General features: G+C 33.6%; 1 long non-coding RNA gene across 3 annotated transcripts in view; it reads right to left on the bottom strand.

Moving 5' to 3' along the window:
* Window positions 1-4,200: 4,200 nt before the first annotated feature.
* The window catches only part of LOC125677224 (uncharacterized), a 30,898-nt gene continuing 17,255 nt past the window's right edge, over window positions 4,201-17,843 (bottom strand). For 2 of the 3 annotated variants that reach the window (XR_008801029.1, XR_008801031.1), the window contains exons 2-5: window positions 7,294-7,436; window positions 5,851-6,033; window positions 5,025-5,157; window positions 4,201-4,526 (exon numbers count right to left, since the gene is read on the bottom strand). This is a non-coding gene — a long non-coding RNA (uncharacterized LOC125677224). Of the gene's footprint in view, window positions 4,527-5,024; window positions 5,158-5,850; window positions 6,034-6,613; window positions 6,715-7,293; window positions 7,437-17,843 lie in introns of all 3 variants that reach the window. The other variant, XR_008801030.1, reaches the window with a different exon arrangement.

Genomic DNA, 17,843 nt, shown 5'->3' with positions numbered 1-17,843 from the left:
TGTTTATTCACTAAGTGTAATGAATTATCTAAAAAAAAGTTGGAGGAGCGGATCTCCATAACTAGTTAGAGTACCATCACTATTTCTTCACAGTGGTGGAAGAGTACCACTAATACCCTAGCCCCAAAATTTCAGTCCTCGGGGTAGGGGTCTTCGATTATTCCGATTATTCCGAACCCGATGTTTATTCACTTAGTGTAATGCATTATGCATAAAAACTGGAGGGGTGGATCTCCGTAACTAAAGAGAATAATATCATGATTTATTCATAGTGGTGGGAGAGGATCACTAATACCCTTCCCCCAAAATTTCAGTCCCTGGGGTAGGGATCTTCGATGAATCCGAACCCGATGTTTATTCACTAAGTGTAATGCGTTATTTAAAAAAAGTTGGAGGAGCGGATCACCGTAACTAGTGAGAGTACCATCACTATTTCTTCACAGTGGTGAGATAGGACCACTAATACCCTAGCCCCTAAATTTCATTTTCCGGGGTAGGAATCTTCGATGATTCCGAACCCGATGTTTATTCACTTAGTGTAATGCATTATGCATGAAAATTGGAGGGGTGGATCTCCGTTGCTAGAGAGAGAGAGTAACATCACCATTTCTTCATAGTTGTGGGAAAGGACCACTAATACCCTTCCCCCAAAATTTCATGGGCCACATCGCTCACCTGAGTCACCTTGGCCCATATCTGAAGACTTTCCATATATGTTTGCATGTAAAACCTTAGTCCCTATTATGGCCCAAACTACCCTTTGCAAATTTGCATCTACACTATGTCAGAAAGCTTTCATGTAAATGTCAACTTCTTTGGCCCAATGGTTCTTGAGAAGAAGATTTTTAAAGCTTTTTCCTATATTTGTATGTAAAACTTTGATCTCCTATTGTGGCCCCATCCTACCCCCGGGGGCCATGATTTGAGCAAACTTGAATCTGCATTATGTCAGGAAGCTTTCATGTAAATCTCAGCTTTTCTGGCTCAGTGGTTCTTGAGAAGAAGATTTTTAAAGATTGCTCCTATATATTTGTATGTAAAACTTTGATCCCCTATTGTGGCCCCATCCTACCCCCCGGGGGGCCATGATTTGAACAAACTTGAATGTGCACTATGTCAGAAAGTTTTCATGTAAAAATCAGATTTTCTGGCTCAGTGGTTCTTCAGAAGAAGATTTTAAAAGATTGTTCCTATATATTTGTATGTAAAACTTTGATTCCCTATTGTGGCCCCATCCTACCCCCGGGGCCATGATTTGAACAAACTTGAATGTGCACTATGTCAGAAAGTTTTCATGTAAAAATCAGCTTTTCTGGCTCAGTGGTTCTTGAGAAGAAGATTTTTAAAGATTGTTCCTATATATTTGTATGTAAAACTTTGATCCCCTATTGTGGCCCCATCCAACCCCCGGGGCCGATGATTTGAACAAACTTGAATCTGCATTATGTCAGGAAGCTTTCATGTAAATCTCAGCTTTTCTGGCTCAGTGGTTCTTGAGAAGAAGATTTTTAAAGTTTTTCCCTATATATTTGTATGCAAAACTTTGATCCCCCCTTGGGGCCCCATCCTATCCCCGGGGGCCATGATTTGAACAAACTTGAATGTGCAGTATGTCAGAGAGTTTTCGTGTAAAAATCAGCTTTTCTGACTCAGTGGTTTTTGAGAAGATTTTTAAAGATTGTTCCTATATATTTGTATGTAAAACTTTGATCCCCTATTGTGGCCCCATCCAACCCCCCGGAGGCCATGATTTGAAGAAATTTGAATCTGCATCATGTCAGGAAGCTTTCATGTAAATCTCAGCTTTTCTGGCTCAGTGGTTCTGATAAGAAGATTTCTAAATTTTTTCCATATATATTTCTGCGTAAAACTTTGATCCCCCCTTGGGGCCCCATCTTATCCCCGGGGGCCACGATTTGATCAAACTTGAATCCGTACTATGTCAGAAAGTTTTCATGTAAAAATCAGCTTTTCTGGCTCAGTGGTTCTTGAGAAGAAGACTTTAAAAGATTTTTCCTATATATTTGTATGTAAAACTTTGATCCCCTATTGTGGCCCCATCCAACCCCAGGGGCCCATGATTTGAACAAACTTGAATCTGCATTCTGTCAGGAAGCTTTCATGTAAATCTCAGCTTTTCTGGCTCAGTGGTTCTTGAGAAGAAGATTTTTAAAGTTTTTCCCTATATATTTGTATGTAAAACTTTGATCCCCCCTTGTGGCCCCATCCTACCTCCTGGGGCCATGTTTTGAATAAACTTGAATCTGAAATATGTCAGGAAGCTTTCAGGTAAATTTCAGCTCTTCTGGCCCAGTGGTTCTTGAGAAGAAGATTTTTAAATGACCCCACCCGATTTTTGCATTTTTGTGATTATCTCCCCTTGAAAGGGACATGGCCCTTCATTTGAACAAACTTGAAAGCCCTTCACTCAAGGATGCTTTTGTCCATGTTTGGTTGAAATTGGCCGAGTGGTTCTGGAGAAGAAGTCGAAAATGTGAAAAGTTTAACAGACAGACGGACAGACAGACAGACAGACAGACAGAAAACAGACAGACAGACAGACAGACGGAGAGACGGACGGACAGACAGACATACAGACGACGGACAAAAAGTGATCAGAAAAGCTCACTTGAACCTTCTTTTCAGGTGGGCTAAAAAGGTTGGACGAGCGGATATCCATAACTAGAGAAAGTACCATCACCATTTCTTCACAATGGTGGGAGAGCACCACTAATACCCTATCCCCAAAATTTCAGTCCCATGGGTAGAGGTCTGTGATGATTTCGAACCCAATGTTTATTCATTTAGTGTAATGTGTTATGCATAACAATTGGAAGGGCGGATCTCCGTGACTTGAAAGATTACCATCACCATTTGTTTAGAGTGTTTGGGGTTGGTAACTAGCTCCCCATCCTTATAATTCCAGTGTGGTATTGTTTTATGCATATAGAAATTTGAATTGCGAACTGCGTTCTGGAATGCATTTCGCTATTGAATTGCGAATAGTGAACTACGAACTGCGTTCCAAAATCTAATTGCCAAAATTATACGGTACCAATTTTGGTGCACCAGACGCGCATTTCGACAAATAATGTCTCTTCAGTGATGCTCAATCCGAAATAACAATAAACTTGCTAGAGCTATTATAGGGGAAAATAGATGACCGAAAAGTGGAGTAAAATTCGTGTAAGGATAAGAGCTATGCATGAGGGAGATAATCCTTAGTATAAATGTTATAAGTAGGCACATGTACGGATATTCTCCATCAAAATGTTCATACAACAGCAGAATCTAATGCCGTGTATCATTTGCAGATTTTCATTTCCGAATCTTGTGTAATACTCATATTTTTTATACCAGAATTCAAAGCATGACCTAAATGATTCTGAAATACCGATTAGAATTATGATTATGAAGAATCCTTTTTGACTGAGTGGTATCATATGTTGATTTTGGATAATACAAATATCACATTTCAGAATTAGGGAAAAATTCTCAATGTATGACAAAAAAAGCAAAATTGCTACGTTGATTTACATATTAGCATTTTTCACTTAGCCCCCCTCCCTAGGAATCCACATAATATTATAAACTACTACAAATCGTTAATACATATATCACTGTGATGATCTTTTCTTTATTCACGGGTTGATCACATGTACAAAGCACATTTATTCATTTGTTTAGGGACTGATTTACGACCCCCCCCCCCCCCCCCACAATTTTGCTTTTGGGCAAACACGGATCCCTGGATATACCAAATATCAAAGGTTTGAATTTTAACAGACCTATCAGATCAGATGTTTTAATATACGGTAAAATATGATTGAATTTAACAATGGAAGGAATATTCAGTTCATTTCTTCAGTTCCAATTAATAATACAGCTGCAGTGATTATTTCCTTGTATATTATATATTGCACTTCTTTGTTAGTATTTTAATTTTTAAATTTTGGTTTATTTCAAGAGAATTGTCAACTGTTGGACTGTCTATTGGCTTGTGAAAAGTGACACTGGATTAAATGAATTGCTAGAACAATTCATACCAGGACATATTATGAAAGCTGCTTTTCTGTTCCAAATATGTGGATTGAAACATTACAAAACATTTCCTGTGTGGCAAAACCTTCCTATCAATAAGATATTGAAGTGCCATTGTTTCTTATGACATTCAAATGTATATCAAGAATTGAAAATAAATTACAAGTTTTCAACACCATGTATTTTCTTTCGCATACAATTTAAACTAGATGCTGATGTACATAAATGAAGTCTATATCTAATTGATATTTTCCTCTAGAATGGTAGTATTTCGTCATTGATGACACAGAAATCATTCAAATTTTACAATGTAGTTTTGGCAATGATATAACATTTACAAGACTATCAACACTAGTCTCAGCCTTATCCAAGTTATTGGGGTTATGGAGTAGATAGATAGAGTCATGGCTTAAACGATGGTCCTTCACAATAGACACACAAGGTATATGGGCGCAGGTGAACAGGAACCAGTTTCCAAAGCATTGCTGTTGAAGATTGAAACATAATAATATAAAAAAAAATTATTTATATTGAAAGAAAGGTACCGAATTATATGAAACCAAATTTTATATATAAGACTGGTATTGAAATATTTATATTATAACTATTTCTTTAGAAAGTCATTCGTACATATGTTCAGCTACATTGCAACCAATTTACTAATGTATCATGGGTATTTATGAAGTACATTTGTACGTGTACATGTTTACTATGGCAAAACATTGAAATGGATTAGCATGGTTAAGGTCATTACCAGTTATTCAGTTTCTATATTACCAACTGGTGTATTTAACCTCATAAGTTACAAATTCATGATTACATAACATAATAAAACATTGATTCGATGTGTTCCATGTTCCCTGTAGAACATTATTGATGCATTTATCCATTGTTTATGTACATATATATGGAATACATTTCAAAATGAAAACAAGTAAATTACATTCTTAAAGCATTGCATTAATCTATCATTATGTGCTAACCTGTTGTTGACAATCCTTTATCTCTCCATTGCAGGAATAACTTATCCACCTTTGTTTGATTTGTTGAGGTGGAACATGCATGTACTTCAGATCTTACATCCATGATTATCCGACATCTGTTTTTAAGGCATTTCTGCATGTAATAATTGTATTTGAAGAGTAGAATTTTAAAACAAGTTCTATGATTATGAGGCTTTCAACAATGTTATTGATTATTGCTTAACACATCAATATAACATTTGCAGAAGAAAATATATGTACACTTCCACAAACAAAAATGATTAGTTTGTCTTAATTAGATTAACAGCTTTGTAACAGGATTTAACAATTATACTGGGATCAAGACAGTATCTTAATACAGTTACGTAACACATATAAATACATTTTGCCCTAATCATTTGATTTAAGAATTTGATTGAAAGAGTTTTAACAATTATGCTTTACTGATATTTGTTATCCCTTATCTATATATTCTTATTGTAAATATAACTCTCATGAAGAAGTATGCCGTCTGGGCAGTAATTTGTTCTTTCGCATACCCATTCACAAAAATTCAAATGCTGTACTGTTCTATTTGTAACAAATTTTGATCTTAACATGCATATGAAATGTCAATCACCTTTATCATAGTTTGTTTTGGAGAAACTGAATACAAATAGGTATGCTCAGGATTTGACACTAACTGTAGCCTGCTTTATGTAGAAATTGGAGTGGATCTACTAAGGTTTGCCCTGCAAAGCTTATAATCAGCATCAATATACTGACATGATTTTGGAATAAATTGTAACTGAAATACATTATTTCAAAAATTCAAGATTCCGTATACCCATGCAAGCAGGAGAAATGTCTCCTCCAGCAGAGCACAGTCCCGCCTCCCATGTTGCTAACTTGTTAAGAAATGTCAACACAGCTTGTAGTATTCGGCTGCTGGTCAAGTGAATCAAGGATAGTCCTGCAAGATGTTAGTGTCTACCCGGAATACTGTGGTAGTAGCATAGACCGCAGGCACCTAACGTGTGGATAACATGTATAGATTATTATCACTAAAGACCGTAGATACATGTGTGACACCCATCCCTCTCTACCGATGACAAAAATAAATACAAAACCAATTATTTATCTGGAATATGTGATTTCAATTTTTGGATAAATCATTAGTTCTATTTTTTGATAATTAGGTATTGAGGCGGTTTATATACATAGAATATATACACACTTTCCAAACTGCACGTTCCTGTGACATAGACTGCCTGGCCGGGATGAGGGAGAAGTATACATATATTTTGTAAAAACTTCATTACAGAAATCCTAAATAATTGGAGGTCAAAAGTAAGTTTTTCATTCATTAGAATCTTTGTTATTCTACCTTTAAAAGGACATATCGTAACAACTGACTTTGTAGCTTAAACAGTCTTATATGGAGACCTGAGCTTCATGCCTTACCAAAGACATACAACACCCCCTTTAGATAAGTAACCTTTAACAACGAGACTTAATGAGCAGAAAATCAATATTTGATGCTAAACGTTTGTTCCCATTATGATTGATTGACTATTGTTTAACGTCCCTCTCGAGAATATTTCACTCACATAGAGATGTCATCACTGCCGGTGAAGGGCTGCAAAATTTCAGCTTATGCTCGGCGCTGAGGACCTTTGAGTAGGGAGGGATCTTTATCATGCCACACCTGCTGTGATACAGGGACTCGGTTAATGTGGTCTCATCCAATGGATCGCCCCCTTTAGTTGCCTCTTACGACAAGCAAGGGGTACTGATGACCTATTCTAACCCGGATCCCCACGGGATTGTGCCATTCAAGTGTAAGATCTTAAACGTCATTCTACTAGTTGTCCTATGTTATATGACATGTTTGTTTATCTCAAGAAAGGAAATTTTGCGAAGCATCCCGAACACAGCGTAGCCCTATCATGTAAAAGTAACACTCAAGGTAAATGTACCTGAAAAAATACCCTTTCACAATCAAACTGCAACAGATACAATTTCTTTTGTTTTACATGTATATCATAGATATATGTAGCTGTGCATCTATTTGTAATATCATTTTAATAGTATAGCATAACCCCCCCCCCCCCCAAAAAAAAATCATAAAAATAGGTACTTACCTGTATATATACATAAAATACCAAGTATTTTACATTCAAGATTAATTCATTCAAATTCAATTCATAGGCTTTTATGAAACCTAATAAAATATGTTTCACTACATAGAAAGGAGATGTAGTACATTTTATCATGAAAATTAAATTACCAGCATTACTGTCGGATGGTCTTTTTCTGGCCGTAGCTGTTGTAGGGAGGGATATATTGTGAGTAACTTTAATCCAAGTCATGTGGCAGTCGTTGATTCATTGCAATTCCTTTTAGATCAACTTTCTTGCTGACTACATATTTCTGAAAGAAAAAATTATTAGAACTAAGATACTTGTTTACATGTATATAAACTAATACCCCCCACACATCCACTTATGACGCTTTTCCAATTGTTGGCAATGTGAAATGATACATACGTTTACATAACATGAATTTTGATTCTGACAATATTTGACCTTGATATCTATTGAATATATAGACTAATCACTCCAATATTAGATTTCTGAAACCAATTATGGGAGTATGGGGACATATAAAGCACTTAAACTAAGTAAGATACAGGATAAAAGACAGGGGGAAATTCCACAGAAAATATTTTCAAACCAAACTCAAAAGCAAAAGCAATTGGGGTTCGTAGTAGTTGTTACACAGCGAAAGATAATTCAAGTAGAAATTTAAATTCCTGTCCTACTGAAATTTGTATATAATATGGTGTTGTTTGTCTGTAACTTTGTGTACATTATTGGTAGGAAAGGGGTAGAGAAATACATATCACAGTCACATGTGTAAGATTATTCTAATGTACATGTACCGTAAGGCTAATCTCAACAGACTAAACTTATGAAAAGATGTTGTTATAACTGTATTGAAGCCCTGAAAATGTATAATCAAAGCAGACACATTCAAAGGGTGTCAGGTTTTGAGTTATGGAAGCTGGAAAGGATTTGATATTTTAGTGGTTGCATTGACAATTATCATTAACATGGCAAATTTCTAAATGCTATGGGAACTATATCTATGTTTTGTTTATTTAGTAAACGTAGATGTATACGAGTGTATCATTCCTGTATCTATTGCTCGAGGGATATGCGCTAAAATGTGTAATATTTCGATCTAGCAACTGCTTCTACTGACTTTTTCAGCAATAAATGAAAATTATATAAAGTGAACTCACACAATGTTAAGAATTTCCCTTATTTTATCATGTAGTGATGTTTCAGGCAAACAGCTACAGGTTCACCTAGATAAATTGCAGCTTGGGGAGTTCCTTATCAACTTGAAATACGTTTCCCGTTAGTTGATGTGATTATTGATACCTCTAAATATCAATATAAAGAATATACTTATACATATCAAACCAGATATGCCTAATATGAAAATGTTAGTACTCTTGCTGACCAGATAAGATTTTCTAATATCCATCGTATACCATCGTTTGTGGTTGCCTTTCTCTCTTTGTTTAGTTTTATATGTACTGCCCAAAACCTTACTTTATATACAAAAGTATAACCTTGAATGCCAGCCTATAAATGTCATTAGCTTTCATTTTTCTACTTACTGCTAGAGAGAATTCTCCTCTCTCCTTTGTATAATTATAATCGATAGTCATCCAAAACGTGCACATGCTATAAATCTTCTAAGTTGCATCCATCCTTTATGACGTACATATCTATATACGAGTTGATCAGGGCACATATCAATATTCTTTGATGCTTTAAGGTGAATCCGAAACACTATACCAACTATAGAAGGCTAATGTTGAAAATATTAAAATGATACATCATCTCTTAAAATAACTTTCCTTTTTAAACATTTTCATTGTACTACTTTTTCACCCAATACCAGGGGAAAAATCGCCTTATAAAGAATTTTATGATGTAGATTGTGAACTGAAATTTGCAAACCCTTAATTGACTCTTGTAGAATGATACCAGTTATTGGTAGACTATATTACAGGCAGAATAGTGACTTTCTTGCACTATTTTTCACACCAAATATGAGTCTGATGGACCCGACAAGCCTATAATATTATGTATAGAGCTAATGCATGGGTAGATATTATTTGGGGAGAAACATATACTAAAGTTGGATAGAACTAAGGAGGAGATTGGGTATGAGGTATTTTTGTGGAGAACTGAAAAAACAAGTTCCAACTTCTTTCGGAGAAAATGTAAGTGTTGCATGTTAATGATGCTGATAGAAGGTAGTAGCATGCTGGCGTAGTCAAAGTGTCAAGTATGTTTGTGGAATGAAACTCTGCAAATGGTTTAACTAAAACATGACACGAAATGCTTCCTTCGTGTGACTTAAAGATTTGTGACACTATTGATGCAATATTTTGGGAGTGAAGTCCTGTGTCCGGTGAAGTGATTGGGTGGTCAACTCAGCAGGTTGAAGTGTAGGTATATTGACATCTGTTAAATTTGAATGTGTTGCGTCAACATGATTTGGGACTGAAATGAGTGATGGGAAGCCAAATGATTCGAGATTTGTTGCTGCTTTAAAACTTCCTGTGCCAGTTTTAGTACCGGTAGTCATTATCACCAATTAACGTCTTCTTGGATTTTTCTGAGGCACTCCTGTTAAGGATGAAATTTTCCCTAGTGTAGTAGAAATAACCTTCCACCTTGACATGACAAAATCTACAAATGTTCAATTTAAATCAGTAGTAACAAATGAAATATAGGTCATCTCCAAGTATGGGCATATCTCCAAAGAAGCTATGCAATAGGTTCCCTTGATAATGAAAATATAAGGTCTTTGTGTAGTATATCAACCTGAACATTGTCATTTTCCATAAACAATGAAAATATGAGAAATGGATCGATATATATATATATAAAGCACTAAATAATCACAACTAGGTACTGAAAATTTTATAAGTAGCGCTTTATGAGCATAACAACACTTCCTTTTAGGGAAGTCGTTGTGGCCGAGTGGACTTACGCACTGGTTTGACAGTCTTGCTAGGCGGTGGGTGCCGTAGGTCGCTGGTTCGACCCCGGGCTGGGGTGAAAATTTTCAGTACCTAGTTGTGATTATTTAGTGCTTTATATATAATTAATTGATTATCACATGTATCGTTTAGATCCTAGGAGTAAACATAAGGTTGGGTGTTATAATTGTTTGTTTGTGCTTTATATATATATATATATATATATATATATATATATATCAAACATTCCTTAGATAAAATGTATCATAAAAAAGCTGTGAAAAATTAAGTTGCTTTAAATTACAAAACTAACCTTTCACTTCTTTGTTTGTAAACATAAAGAGACTCGAGTATTTGCTAACATAACACAGAATGAAGGCTAAATAATTTCTCTCATCCCTGCACTTGGCATGGAACGTCCAACTTTTGTTCGTCAACATTCAATGAATTATATTTTAATGTTTAACATAAATATTTCTTTTTAGAAAAAGAAACAAAAAAAAAAAAAAAAAAAAAAAAAAAAAAAAAACACAAAAACTAACGTGAATCAGTCACTTTAAATGGAATTGGATGAATTAGTATAATATTTAGATATACAAAGCAACAAATAAACTATATTTTAAAGGTAAGCTGCAAATTCCACTTAGAGTGTAACAATGATAACACACACTAAATATTCTGCGTGTCAGTTCAATACGAAATAAGGTACAAGAATGCGCAGTCCACTACTAGAGCATAAAACCGATGTAGTGTTCTTTTGTTCTTTATACCCGGAGTTGTATATTTCGTCAATATGGATGTATACTTATGACAGTTGCAAAGTTTGTTTAAATGGAGTGGCATTAAACTGGTGCACGTGTTACTAGGGTAATCTGTTAACCGAAACAGACCCTAACAACTAATTAACATATCGTAAACAGTATATCACAAATCCCATGAATGGAATTATTTGCAATAATACTGTTTTATGTGCACACGTATTCCAAGTCTCAGGAAAATGATTTGTGATTAAGTCTAACAATGCGTAATGAAAGGAAAAAAATTCCGGAGTAAAAACTCATCGAGTTTTAAATACATCTGTTTAAAACACTTAATGAATTACTGAAGAAAAACCAAACTGATAAATACATTGGATATCCATTCGTGTACATATCTTTCAAATAGATGTATCTAATTTGTTATTGATTAATAACAATTTTGGCTGTTGTCTTACTAGCACATATTTCTACTCAGAATATACCATGTTCAGAAATAGTAATACGTTTAAAATTTTCTTACAAGGAAAATAGTAATAATCGGGTCTATATTTTACACGTACAAATATAAGCATGGAACTGAAAAGGTTACCGAATGAGATTGAAGAACAAAAATACAACCATAGATTTTGAACCACATTTTACAATTGATTTCGTCTTGAGGTAACCTCAATACCCACGTTTTAGATGCCCCCTTATCACGTGAAATTCGATATGAAGACAGTGACGACAGGCAATGACATGTATAATTTAGGTAAAGCATTAAACAACCAGATTATGTTGATTTGATAATTTTCAATGCATGAAATAAAAAAATATCTATTACATTCTTTTTTTAAGGATTCTTCATCTTCGCTCTTGCCATGCTTTGCGGCTGTTGCGTAAGTGTCGATTTGTTTACTCTAACATTTTCGCATTACATCATATAAACAGAAAGTAGCACATACATTTTAAACAAACATTAACATTGTATAGATTGAAAGTTACACACGCAAATAAAAACACACATTATATATAGAAAGTAATATACATAATACACAAACATTTCCATTGCATAATTAAGACGTTACATAGACATAAAGCAAACACATTTACATCGCATCATTAGGAAGTTACAAAGACATAATACACACACATTTACATTACACAAATAGAAAGTTACACAGACATAATACACACACATTTACATTACACAAATAGAAAGTTACACAGACATAATACACAAACATTTCCATTGCATAATTACGACGTTACACAGACATAAAGCAAACACATTTACATCGCATCATTAGGAAGTTACAAAGACATAATACACACACATTTACATTACACAAATAGAAAGTTACACAGACATAATACACACACATTTACATTACACAAATAGAAAGTTACACAGACATAATACACAAACATTTACATTACACAAATAGAAAGTTACACAGACATAAAGCAAACACATTTACATCGCATCATTAGGAAGTTACAAAGACATAATACACACACATTTACATTACACAAATAGAAAGTTACACAGACATAATACACAAACATTTCCATTGCATAATTAAGACGTTACACAGACATAGAGCAAACACATTTACATTACATTAATAGAAAATTAGACAGACATAATACACACACATTTACATTACATAAATAGAAAGTTACACAGACATAATACACACGCATTTACATTACATAAACGGAAAGTTACACAGATATAAAAAAAACAACACCACACATTTATATTGCATTAATAAAAAGTTACACAGAAATGAAAAAAAAAAACCCACACATCTACCATACATAAATAGAAAGTTACACAGACATAATACATATACATTACATAATCAAGAAGTTACACAGACATAATACACGCACAGTTACATTTCATCAATAGGAATGTAAACACAGACAAAATACACACATTTACGTTACATAATTAGGAAGTTACACAGACATAATACACACACAGTTACATTGCATAATGAGGATGTTACATAGACATAATATCCATCCATTTACATTACAGAACTAGGGAATTACACAGACATAATACTCACATATTTACAGGGCTTAAATTGGTTATACAAACGATAATACACATACATTTACCTTGTATAATTAAGAAGTTACACAGACAGTATGCACACGCATTTACATTGCATAAATAGGAAGTTACACAGACATACTACACACTTTTACATGACATAAATAGGATGTTACATAGACACAATACACACAAAGTTACATTGCATAATTAGGAAGTTACACAAACAAAATACACACACATTCACATTGCATAATTAGGAAGTTACACAGACATAATACACACTTTTACATTGAAATGAGTAGGTAGTTACACAGATATAATACACGCACATTTACATTACATAACCAGGATGTTACATAGATATAATAAACATACAGTTACATTACATAAATAGGAAGTTATACAAATGATAATACTCACACCTTTACATTACATTATTAGGTAGTTACATAGACATATTACACACCCATTTACATTGCCTAAATAGGTAGTTACACAGATATAATACACACACACATTTACATTACATAAATAGAAAGTTACATATAGATAATACACACCCATTTACATTACATCAATAGAACATTACACAGACCTAACACACAAACATTTACATTGCATAAATAGAACATTACACAGACCTAACACACAAACATTTACATTGCATAAATAGAACATTACACAGACCTAACACACAAACATTTACATTACATCAATAGAACATTACACAGATATAATACACACACACATTTACATTACATCAATAGAACATTACACAGATATAATACACACACACATTTACATTACATCAATAGAACATTACACAGACCTAACACACAAACATTTACATTACATCAATAGAACATTACACAGACCTAACACACAAACATTTACATTACATCAATAGAACATTACACAGACCTAACACACAAACATTTACATTGCATAAATAAAACATTACACAGACCTAACACACAAACATTTACATTGCATAAATAGAACATTACACAGACCTAACACACAAACATTTACATTGCATAAATAGAACATTACACAGACCTAACACACAAACATTTACATTACATCAATAGAACATTACACAGATATAATACACACACACATTTACATTACATCAATAGAACATTACACAGATATAATACACACACACATTTACATTACATCAATAGAACATTACACAGATATAATATACACACACATTTACATTACATCAATAGAACATTACACAGATATAATACACACACACATTTACATTACATCAATAGAACATTACACAGATATAATACACACACACATTTACATTACATCAATAGAACATTACACAGATATAATACACACACACATTTACATTACATCAATAGAACATTACACAGATATAATACACACACACATTTACATTACATCAATAGAACATTACACAGATATAATACACACACATATTTACATTACATCAATAGAACATTACACAGATGTAATACACACACACATTTACATTACATCAATAGAACATTACACAGATATAATACACACACACATTTACATTACATCAATAGAACATTACACAGATATAATACACACACACATTTACATTGCATAAATAGAAAATTATCCAGACAAAATACTCACAGATTACATTGCTTAAATTGGCAGTTATACACATAATAATACACATGCATTTACAATGCATAATTAAGAAGTTACACAGACATAATACACACACATTTACATTACACAAATAGATAAATTACACAGGCATAATACACACATATTTACATTACATAATTAAAAAGTTGCACAGACATAATACACACACATTTATACTACATAAATAGTAGCTTACACAGACATAGTATACACACATTTATATTGCATAAACGGACGCTACACAGACAAAATACACACATAATAACATTACATCAATAGAAAGTTACACAGACAAAATGCATGTATATTTATATTACATAAATAGAAAATTACACAGACATAATACAGACACATTTACTTTAAATTCATAGGAAGTTATACATGCATAATACTCACTCATTTACATTGCATAATTGAAAAGTTACACAGAAATTATACACACACATTTACACTGCACAACTAGGAAGTTGCAAAGACATAATACACACACATTTACATTCCATAAATAGGAAGTTATATAGATATAATACATACACCTTTAAATTGCATAATTAAGAAGTTACACATACATAATACACACACACACACACACATTGACATTGCACCAATAGGAAGCTTCATACTAAAAAAAATCCACACATGTTTACATTGTATAATTGGAAAACTACACATATACATATTTACATTGTATAGATTCGAAACTACACATATAACACACACATTTACACTGAATAAAAAGGAAGTTCATTTACATTGTATGAATAGAAACAAAACAAACACGTTACAAACATGCATTTACATCTAATGTAAAACTTATACGGTACCAATTTTGATGCACTAGATGCGCATTTCGACAAATAATGTCTCTTCAGTGATGCTCAACCGAAATGTTTGAAATCCGAAATAACTATGAAGTTTTAGAGCTAAATATAGCCAAAAACAGCGTGCCAAAAAAGTGGAGCCAAATTCGTCCAAGGATAAGAGCTATGCATAAGGGAGATAATCCTTAATTTTGAAATGAATTTCTAAATTTTATAACAGCAATTAAATATACATCCGTATTTTCAAGCTAGTAACGAAGTACTTAGCTACTGGGCTGTAGAGACCCTCGGGGACTAACAGTCCACCAGGAGAGGCCTCGACCCAGGGGTCATAATGTAAAACTTATACGGTACCAATTTTGATGCACCAGATGCGCATTATCTAACAAATAGAAAGTTACACATACATACATTAACATTGAGGGAATAGAAAGTAACACACGCATATATTTACATTACATTTAAATAGTAAGTTACACACACATAACACACATAGATATACATTGTATGAACAGGAAGTTACACAAACATGATACACACATTTACATTGTATGAACAGGAAGTAACACAAACACACAATACATACATACATTTACCTTGTATAAATAATATTCATAAATAATTATGAATATAATAATACATAATACAGACATTGTCAATATCTGATAACTATGTACCGAGACAATGTTAAACCTGTAATCAATAATTATAGAACGAATTGAAGGTTCTTACGCAAGAATATCTTAAATGTATCCAGTATTTTACCAGCAGTAAAATGAACTTTATAACGACCTCATGCTAATAATTGTTCCATCATTATATTTTGATTTGTTTCCTATTAAACATCAAGATAGGATTTTTCACATGCTCACAAATTCACAAAAGTTAGCAATTCTCATCTATGGCATGAATTACATAGAAAAATTATTTGATCTGTTTACCTTATCAAAGTTTTACATTCATACTTGGCACACTGATTTTGACTCCGGATAACTCCGTTTACCTGATCAGGATATAGGGCTCACGACGGGTGTGAACGGTCAACAGCTTACTCCTACTAGACACCTGATCCCACCTCTGGTATACCCAGAGGTCCGTGTATGCCCCACTCTTTATTTTGTATTGCTTATAAGAGTTATGAGATTGATCACTGTTCGTTATCGTCACCTTTCATTATTGTATGAAAAGAAAGCTGACGTCTTCTAATAGTTTAAGTTTAAACATCATTATACAACAAAAGGGACCAGATATCACCAAATGTTATTAATTAGTCTGCACACTCCTATATAAAATGGACTATGGGTCAGGCAATATGTACCTCTACACATGATTCTATGAAAGGAGACGCATTTACATTGTATAAATAAGACGTTACGCACATAATACAGACACGCATTTATATTGCATAAACATGAAGTTATACACACAGATGAAGACCCGTCCCCTCATGAGGACAAACGAAAGGGTTTACATCAGATAAACAACAGATATAAATTAAAACTAGCACTAAAACTAAAATAATTGTACCAATGTATTAACTCTGCATTTAACGTATTTTATAAATGTTTATGACGGAACGAAAAGACCTGGCGGAAAACATGAGTTATCTCTCTTTGTATTCCAACAGTTACTGTGAATATGACAATTTCCGGGTAGTAACACAATCAGACTGTGCAATATTTTAAGTGTTATGTTGAGTATGGATGCTGTTCAAACTCGAAAACAGTTGAAATCATTTCTACGAGAGGGTAAGAAAATGTTCATGGAATCATAGAAGAATTTCTTGATCGAGGCAGGGGTGTAGTTATTCGGGGAGGGGTGGGATTAAAAATCGAATTGGAAATCAGACATTCACTTGTTTACAAATGTCTCCAATAACGACTGGCATAATTATTTTGTAAGAAATCAGAACAGAACTACTGATTCTCAAAAGTTGATGCAAACTCATTAACTCAAAGTTTGCGTTTTACGATATCTGACACGTGTATGGAGCTTGCATATTATGGTACCCTCCTAAAAAATAACAAAATTATTTAAAGTAGGAAATCAACGCTCTCACTGTTTTATCAGGGCTAAAATTATTCCATCACTATCAACCGACTCTTTAAAAAATAAACCAGATTGAAATAGTTGGGTAACTCTCTCCAAATTAACTGGACATGTCCACTCTGTGTACAAATCATTTGTACATCTCAGTGCAGCATGCAACTGGGATTGTAAATAGGTAATTAAATCGAAGTAAATTTTCATTGTTGAATACTGCTCGTGTAATAAATATTATTTTCATAGGTTCTAGTCCTGTGGGGGATACGTGCCACTCTCAGATGTACTTTTTGGGGGATAAGTAAGTTTGAACCCCCAAATGAATGCTTTTGACATATCTCTATCTCCCTCTTTTCCTCTTTTATTTGCTTTAGTCCCCTTGAGATATTTGATTATGTAAGCACGTATCGTGTCATAACACAGATTGCAATGACAGAT

The sequence above is a fragment of the Ostrea edulis genome, chromosome 3, assembly GCF_947568905.1.
Source record: "Ostrea edulis chromosome 3, xbOstEdul1.1, whole genome shotgun sequence".
In the NCBI taxonomy this organism is placed as follows: domain Eukaryota; kingdom Metazoa; phylum Mollusca; class Bivalvia; order Ostreida; family Ostreidae; genus Ostrea; species Ostrea edulis.
This window is presented reverse-complemented; position numbering and strand designations above follow the sequence as displayed.